The following is a 9,715-nucleotide window of genomic DNA, read 5'->3' as shown; positions in this document are numbered from 1 at the left end:
AAGGAGTCAGGCTTGGGGCTGGGGACAGGGGCAGAAGGATCTGTGCCCACTAGAGCACATTCCCCTTCAGAACCTGGACTGGAACACAAGATTTCTGAGTCTCACAATTCCTCTGTAGTCAGCAAATAGCTCTGAAACCCACTTGCAAAAGTGTGTGTGTCTCATCCCCCATATAGAAGATGATAACCCACTACTGCTAGTAGTTTCTCAAGTGGCACATGTCTGTGTTGTGGATCTAAAAGTTCCAACTCTACTGCTGACCCTTGTGATGCTAGATGATGGAATTTTGATTTTTCATTTAGCTTTTTTTAAAACCTAGGACATTATACACAAACCCCGTCCCCAGCCCATATGAAGAGAATGTTAGGGTTGCAAAGTCAGGCACCCAAAAATTAAGAAATGACAGAATTAAGGTTGCTTGTGCAACCATAATTCAGCTTCCAGATGTGTATGTATTATGATGCAGTCTTTAATTACTTGATCACATACAGTTTCCTCAGTACCCTGCCCTTCATTCAATTCACAGGATGGACTGTGCTCTGTGGATGAATCAGTTGTGCAGCAAAGGAAACTGTTGTCTATTTGACCCCCTGACTCATTTGTTGCAGAATATGGAAGATGTGTAGCGTATAGTGAGCACAGGAGACAGTCTGCCTGCTCTAAGTTCATGTGTAACCCAAAGGGAAAGTCTTGCTCGGCAGTGGCATCCCTGGGCTAGAGCATGACCAGTACAGGTAGAAGCTCCAGAGAATTGAGCTGGCAGACTCTAACAAGCCTCTGTTGACCATCTGTGAACTGAGCTTTTCAGGGGGTTATTATTTGGACAAAATTGGGCAAATTTTCATGGGGATGGGAAAGCTACATCCCTGTTACCCGGTTGACTCCACTGCCAAATTTCAAGACCCGACTCCAAAGCATGGAGGTGCTAGAGCTTCTCAGTGAAACAGCAGTATGATTTTATTAACACGGCAAAACAAAGCATTTTCCCCTTACTCTTGTTCTTGGAAATGGTTGAACTGTGTTAGTTGAAGCTTACCAAAAAATCAAGCCTGAGGCAGATACCCAGAATGGAAAATATCATTCCAAGAAGTTAAAGCTTAGCAAAGTGATAAGGCAACTGCAAACAGAGTCTTATAATGGGAAGTGTTAGGCAACCTTAACTGTAGGCAGTGCTACCAGCACAACATATAATAAACACATCAGGGACAAAATTACAAATCCTGGTACTATAGATGTCTCCACAGGGACACATGTGTGCCCACAAACCCCTACATTTGTGCATACAGTTAGTTAACTTGTGTAAGAAAATATTCCCATGCACATATGGACATTTGCCAGCACCGGGATGGGAATCACTGTTTTGTAGATACACCTGTTGTCTTTGAAACCTGGGTCCTGCCTCTAATGGTCTGGTGTTAAAATAAATTCACTACTGAGGGAAAATGACTGTGTGAGAAAAACACAATGATAAAATATGGAGGAAAATATTTGTTTTGGTTTCATGTAAATCTAAGAACAGATAAAATGTAGAAACTAACAGTAAACTAATTGTATGAATTTATGGTAGTGTGTGTGTGTTGACAGTATATGTGTGATAAAAGATATTTACATCTTTATAAATGTTAAAATATGTAGAATAAATAACAGGCAACACAGCTGTGAATTATGCAGTTCTATAGAATTCCATTGACAGTTATGTTGATGTCAAAAACCCCAAGAGAGAAGACAGAATCACCAGAGCCTACGTTGGAACTATAGGCACATAATATACAATATACTTTAATGTTAATTATAACAATAGATCCATTCTACTGTGATCCGCTCTGGAGTATCTGCAGTCCCACTGGCAGCCTCTTTGAGGTAACTGGCCTCTACGGAAGTGGCTGATATCAAAGGAAGAACTCTTGGACACCCACCTGCTGATGTCTGGTCCCTTCAGCAAGCCCATTCTCACAATTATAGTTCATTTCCAGTCACTCCACCATCCAGAAGACACTTTGGCCTTTTTCTCCTCTTTGGTACTTCTGTAGATTCATAGATACTAAGGTCAAAAGGGACCATTATGATTTTCTAGTCTGACCTCCTGCACAACGCAGGCCACAGAATCTCACCCACCCACTCCTGAAAAACCTTACCTCTGTAGTGTTGCATCAGCATCATTCATGACAGTATATTCACGGATGCTTTTAGTTTTAAATTGCTCAAATTACGGGTGTTTTACTATATCCTTTTGGATACCTGTCCAGAGTCTAACAGAGCTCTTTGCCAGCCTGCATTTTCCGTTCTTCAGTTGCATCCTCTTACAATCCCCTTAGATTACAGTAAACAATTATTTTCTTTCCTTGGTGCTTACACCCTTCAGATGCTTGATGATGATCATCTTCCTCTTCATGATCAGTAAACCAAACTGTAATTATTGAGTGATTTAATCTTTCCTTTTGACATTTAATTGTTGCTCTTTTCTGAATTCTTTCCAGTTGGTCAATCTGGCATTGGGATGCCTCTAACTGCATGCAGTATTCTAGGAGTGTTGTCTCTTCACTGCAGTGAAGAGACAAGGGCCACCTTTTTCCTGGTCTGGGACATGATACCTCATATCTGTATGTAGGTCAAAATCAGACGGGCACTTTCTTACTGCTACATCACATGCTAAACTCCTATCTCATTTGCTGTCTACCGTCACTCCTACACCAGGTCTTTTTCAGTTTTACTTATTTCCAAGTGCTTCCCTTCCACTGAACAGCCAGATTATTTCTCTCCAAGTACATTTGGTTTCATTCTTCCATGTTCTAGACTGGGGTTCTCAGACTTTCTCTGCCCAGAGCCCCCATTCAGCTATGATTTCTTGGCATGACCCCAATCCCACAATCCTTTGTGGTCCCATCCCATAATTTTTGTGGGATCATGGCATCCAACTATAGCTAGTTTTGGGTGATGCTGGGTGAGGTTGCTGGCTTGGGGTGGTTGTGGGTGCTTAGATGGGGGTAGCTGCTCTTGGGTGCTGGTGGCAAGGGTAGGGATGCTATTGAGTAGGGTTAAGTGTATGGGGAGGTTTCTTCACTCTCAAGCCACATACATTTCTACTACAAGGAAGAGCCACTAAAATATGACAAGGCCAGGAGAGCAGCAGAGATCATGAGGTCAAGGCAGCTGGCTCCTCACCACCATGAAAGGGTGCTTCATGGAGCAAAGTGCATCATGGCAGGAGGACGAGAGAGGTAAATTGTGGTGGAGGTGGGGCAGGAATGAAAGAGCATTAGCAGCAAAATAAAGGCAGTAATACCGACCCCAAATGTTCAAAAATCATGAGTCAGGCTCTCCAAAACCCATGAGATTGGCTTTAAAATAATGAAATCAAGTAATAATAATTGCTTTGGTGTTCTTCTTATTTGCCTTCTGCTTTGCTGGGGTCACATTTTGAAGCTTTTTCATAGCCACAAGGGCTAGAAACTTACTTTTTCTTTAAGAATGAAGGCTGAAATCATCACATATCCACTTGACTCCAGGAGCTGGGGCTTTAAGGAAAACCATAATTATCATGAGACTCATGACAAAATCATGAAAGTTGGCAACACTCTGAGGGAGCAGAGCCTCTTCGTTCTGCCCCTTAGTTTATGCCCATGAGTTCTAATCATTACAGCCCAAATTTTCAAAATCATCAGAGATTTTGGAGGCCTCCATTTTTCGATATCAAACTGGAGAAACCTAAAAGGAGAGGGCTTTTCAGAAGGTGAGTGCTCAGCACTTATTGAAAACCTGGTGCCTTTAAGATAGATGTGTCAGGTTGGACACTCAAAAACAGAAGCACCCAAAATCACTGGTCACTTGAAAATCCCAGGAGTCACTTTAAAAAACTGCCACAGCCCTGAAAGGAAAGTTGGAAATGATTCCTTGCCTCTGGTGGGCCCCGGGGGTTTTGGAAAAGGAGCTCTCTTTCTGCTTGATCTGCCTGCAAGATACTGGAGCAAATTCACTGACAATTACTCCAGATTTAAACAGCTGTGGAGTGTTTTTAGTGCCCAAAGGTATACCAGGGAAACAGCAGTGGGACACCGCTTCACGTACTGAAGTTGGGTGGGACAGAAGAATGTTCTGTTCCAGGATGTTCCTTCAGAGGCTTTTGACAGCAGAACTACTGTCGGGTTTAGAGTTAAATCTCCTTATCTCCACCCCCTTTCAATATAAATAAAGAAGACGCTAATCAATACTTTAAAAAAAAATTAATACATACGAAAACTACTGCCTGCCACCATCAGGGGTTATTTGCTGCACAAATGAGTGAAAGTCCTGCCTGAGAGCCTGTAACTAGCCCCACGCTTCTGTCTGCTTCCAACCATGTGACCTCTAGCAGTATTTTAAGGTCAACAGAAAGAAATTTTACTTGGCTGTTCAACCCCTCTCTCTTTTGGGAAGAGATTGGCTAGATTCCTCTGACCAAAAATAACTGATACATCTTTTCATTCAAAAATAACCCCACTTATCTTTAAAAAAAACCGCCATAAAACAGATAACTCCTCCCCACTTTTTGACACAAAAAATCCCATAGTAAAATCACATTATTTAATTTGACCAGTGGCAGAACCACAACAAAAGTGCCACCCAGTTACTAAACTACATTTCCCAAAAGATGAGAGGTCTAAGTTCAAAGTTCACGCCATTCTAACACCATTATAAAAACTTTTGGGCTGCAAGGAAGGCTTCTAAGGAACATAACCTCTCCCATTAGCTATGTTGTTACAAAAGCAAGGGCACAGTTTGCAGACAAGATGACAAGGTACCTTTAACAATAACTAAATCATTGCACTGCACCCCAACATACTGGTTTTCATAATGTGTGCTAGTTTTATAATTGGTCCCTTAACTACACTCTTCTGCCCCCTCACTCCCCATGAGAAATACATCATTCACTACTTGTACCATCAGTAGACCTATCAGAAATAGTCTTCAATCATCCCCTTTTACTAATGTATTCTGTGCTCCAAAGTAAGACTTGTGCCTTTCAGGACTGAGGACACATGAATGGGGGAAAAAAAAAACAAAAAAAAACAAACCCAAAATGAGGCTGCTGGCCAGCAAAAAGAACAGCCAGAAACCATTTTAACTAATTTCTTCTCATATTCTCCACTCCACCACATGTAAACCAAAGAAAAATTCTTAGCAGAGTGAAACATATGGCATGGAGGATAGGGTGGGAGGATGAACTCCACTTCTAACTTTGTTAGCAGAACGTACTGTAAAAATGTTAATTTTGAATAATTTATTGTCATGTTTTTTGATTAAAAAGGGAAATGCATATTTCTATTACCTTTTAATTTTGCTTGCACATTCAGTGTTTAAAATAATCTCTCTGTGTATACTTCAAAGCTCTAATTCCTAACAAGGGGTAATATTCATTTGGAATGTGTGTAATAGGGAATGTTTTTTGTTCACTTTTCAGGGTCACAACTTTCAAAAAGTACAGCTGGGATTTTGGATTATTCCATTCTTATTGCATGGTTATTTCTTGAATTGTCTCTCTCTCAATCAGGATCTCCTAGGAGATATCTCTTTAGGCTACAAGATGACATTCTGAGTTATAGCAACCCTCCTTTTACTAGATCAAATCTCTGATGACTGACTGTTTCCATCAGTAGAAATATGCAGATCAGGTGTATATATAGACTATAAATTAAATGCAACACTCTTGAGCAAGAGTACTACACCCAATTCTTAGACCAGCCCTGATGTCAGGTTAATGAGTTTCTTTATTTGAATAAGGACTCTTGCTGAAAACGCTAAAGCATCACCAGGAAAAAATTTTTAATATGAGTATGCTATCATTACTGTTAATAAGTGAAACTTCTATTACATGTAAGCAGAACCTTGACACAGTGATTGTCATAGCTCCCTACAAAGAGATCTGAGAGACTAAAATTGAGTGGTTTTATATAAGAGGAATTCTTCTTTTTTTTTTATCCTTCTTAAATCATTCTGATGTACTCTAGTTCTGTTGGACAGCTATGGAAAGTTTCACATTTTGTGTCTGTGAGAAGTGATTCTTCTATACCCACATTCAGATTGAAAAGTTCAGTCAGTTTTATCTGATTATAATATTTTGTGAAACGCCATATATTAGGCAAAAAGTTATGCAGATCTGTTACTGGCATTCCATGACCTCTTGTTGCACTTTGTACAGGAGTCTTTTTCTAAGGCAATATGATACAATATACTTCTTTGTAACTGCACATCAGGAAATGCTGCTGCTGCTTCTGGGTAAAAGATTTCTTTATTTCTAGAAAGCGTAAGAGATCTGCCAGGGATGTGACTTCAAATAAACAAAGGTACGCACAAGTCTGTTAAAACAAGTGCATGTCGTGCTGGTTAATTTTTCACGTGATTAGTGTTCAGAATCCTCTTTTTAATCGTCTCATGAAAACCTGTTTACTTTGCAATTCAAAGTCACATGAACCTCTGTTCAGCAGACATGTAAACGTTTTGATAAAACTATTCTTAACAAGTTTGATTCATTTAATCAGCTTGACTAACTGCAGAGTTTTAAATTCTTTAGTCAGGAAGGATTTACTGTAAGGTGATGTTTTGTGTAATTTTATAAAGAACTATGAGGAAGATAGGACCCTGCCATCTAACCTGAATGAAGGGTACTCACCTCCTCTGTATAGTTATCTGGTATCCTGCTGAGGTCTATGCCACAATGCACACATTTTGGATCTTACAATACTGAGCAGACACAATCCAGGCCTGGTAAAGAATTTAAGCACCAGAAATGGAGGAAAGATTTAGCTTAAGACTTTATGATGAGCCTGACTGTTTCCTCTTACATGTACTGCCATGATGATTAACCTGATCTCCCAGAAAGAGCATTCTAGGCCTTTCCTTTTGACAAGCCCCTCACTATCCTGGCATCCTTGGGCAGACAGGGAAGAAAGTAGTCTCTCTCCAGAGTATCATATCCCCTTGACCAGCCAGGGGGTCTTTACATTGTGCCATAACAAGCTCCTTCCTCCACTAAGTTTTCAAATGCTACTTAAACAATATTTCCAATTTCTACCAGCACAGGTTAAAAAAGGATTAAGCCCAAAACCTCAGCTTGGATCCATGGCATGACTGATCCTTCTCTCTCCTCCCTCCTGTCTAACCTATCAAACTCCTAGCTTGTAAATAAACACACACATCATCCAAAGAAGCCTGTTTTTTATTTCCAACCCAATTTTGCAGACCCAAGGGTTTAAGACAAACATGGGATGTGAAGCCGATCGGCTGGGTGTTTAACACAATGCAACCACTAAACCTTCTGAGATTTACCCAGTGCTCTTTTTTGTTAATGGGCAATGCAAATCCTTGCCAACTTCCCTGTTATGTTCTTCTGTACCCCTCTTTCAATATTCCTGAGTAATATAACCAAAAACAGACTTAAAGCTAACTTGCTCTGTCTTAAATATAGAATGGGCTCAGAATGCCAAAGCAACTGGAGTGTTTATGAATCTTTTGCACCAGCAGGTTCTGTCTTTGCTCATTGATCATTGTTCTTCTCTTGTCATGGTGTTTGAAAATTCAGTGTGTGCCCTCTCTCCTCACACTAGTGCTCTGAAAACGTCTTAATTTCAATGCACATGGGTTTTGCAAACCAGACTGGATGGGTTTGATTAACCTGGGCTTGCAGCCCTTCAGGTTCCATTGGATTTTTAATTCCACACAATCCTGAAGCTAACCCTTGAGAAAATCACCTGCTTCATACCAGATGAGCACATTTCATTTTTTTTCTTGCATGTTCAGACCGGCCCTACCCTGTTGTCTATGAGACCACAATCTCCTTTCACATAAGCAGTCCTGTGTGGAGAGGGAGGATGTCTCAGTCGCTCAGAACTTCCCCTTCGGCTCTTTTCATTGAGAATAGTCAGCTGGCCCATTCCTCACATTTTGAGCCTTCAGGACTGCTCTCAGGTAGGTCCATAGGGCCCTCCAGTCCAGGAAGGAAGAGGTGCAAGTGTCCTTCCTGCCTCCTCATTCAGCAGGACACTGCTCTGCTGCTTCTTTATGGGATATCTCATTCAGAGCTGGATTAGAATGAACTGTATGGAGCTGTGGCAGGCTGGGAGGAGAAGCGTGTGTGACAGAGAGAGAGATCACTTGTGCATGACATTTCTGCTTCATGGGGGAGGTTGGAAAGAAAGTTTTATGCCAGTGCACAGGGCAGCTAACTGGTTGCCATGCATGACACCTGCACTAGCCAAACTATGGGTCATGGACACATGTGACTTGTGGATTATGGGTTATACCGAAGAAGGCGTGAGCAGGTCTATGGTTCAGATTCCTCCCCCATGTATTCTTTTTCACAGACTACAGTGAATCATGGGGAGTCAGTTTTCCATCAGGAATAAACATGTTCCTTTTTTCCAACTTCAGCAGTGTTCTGGGGCTTACTTTAATTGGTGGGGAGGATCTACCTTAGGTTCTTGCACAATGGCCAACAATCAGGACTTTATTCTTATCGTGTGGTGTGTTTTTCTTTCTTTTTTTTTTTTGTACAGACTAAGCACTCCAACATCATGCCCTGTCCAAGTACTTGTTTTAATAGGTGCAGAAATTTGTAGCTATAATGTAGGGTGGTTTAAAGGACATATGCGTTTCAGTTGCTGCTGTTTTTAATAAAGACCACATCTTTATGTGGCTGAATTATTTTGTCCACAATTTTTTTTTTAAAGACTTCACCTGTTTTTGGACTGACCATGGAATGGTGCACAAGTGCTATGATATAAGGTGGAAACATTTGCCCTTCACTTTATTAATGGACTAAATATCAGAAAAGAGTTTACAGCCTAAACAGTTTCATGTACTGTGACTTCAGCTGGGCTTTTCTCTCCCAACCAAGACAAGGCTCAAGAGTACGGTAAATGTGTAAAAATAAATAAAATTTTAAAATAAAGAAATCAAATAGAAAGGAAAGCTCATTTGTCTTTTTGTTTTTTCCCTATTCATCTTTTGTTTAAATGGTGTGTGTTTTGGAATGGTTCACTATGCCTGCCTGACTTGTCCTCCCATAGAAAGGTAGGGAAACCGTCCTTAAAGCCATAAGTGACACCACTAGATTGTCCACACTGACAAAATCTAATAACTTTCCTTTGTCCACTGAGTATGAGATAAGGTGAATCCTATAGCCACTGCTGGATGTGTTTCAGATTGGGGAGGAGGTGAGCCCACATCTTATGTTGCTGAAGGAAACAGCAAAGTGCTTGATCAGTGTTCAGGATACAGGCTAGTTCAAGTTGCTTTGAAAAAGCAATGGTTTTATCACAAATTACTGAGTCCAAAGAGTAATCAGTTACATGCTGCTGGTTAGTGCCTCAGAAAAGTAACAGATGACTGATTGCTTTTAAATTGCTTTTGCATTGCACGTTGAGACTGTCTCTCTACCGGAGGCTGTTGCATCACTAATCATGCTTTCAACAGGAACAGCAGGGCTGCTGAGAACAAAATAAAAGTAAGCCATGTTGTTTTTCAGCCTGAGTAGTAATCAGGTTCTTGGTATCTGGATGGGAGACCTTCAAGGAAAACCCTAGGTGTTGGTGTTGGTGACTCAGTAAATGTCACATTTCCCTCTGAGTCAGCACTGAAGCCGTGTCCCAGAAGATTTCAGGTGGAGGTGGTGCTGCCTTACATATGAAACGTAAAACCCCAGATCTACTTGAGATTTTTCTACATTACAACAAACTTTTCT

Source organism: Lepidochelys olivacea (genome assembly GCF_965140295.1).
Source record: "Lepidochelys olivacea isolate rLepOli2 genome assembly, chromosome: 3".
Taxonomy (NCBI): Eukaryota; Metazoa; Chordata; order Testudines; family Cheloniidae; genus Lepidochelys; species Lepidochelys olivacea.
The sequence above is the reverse complement of the archived record's forward strand: the minus strand, read 5'-3'. Positions refer to the sequence as shown.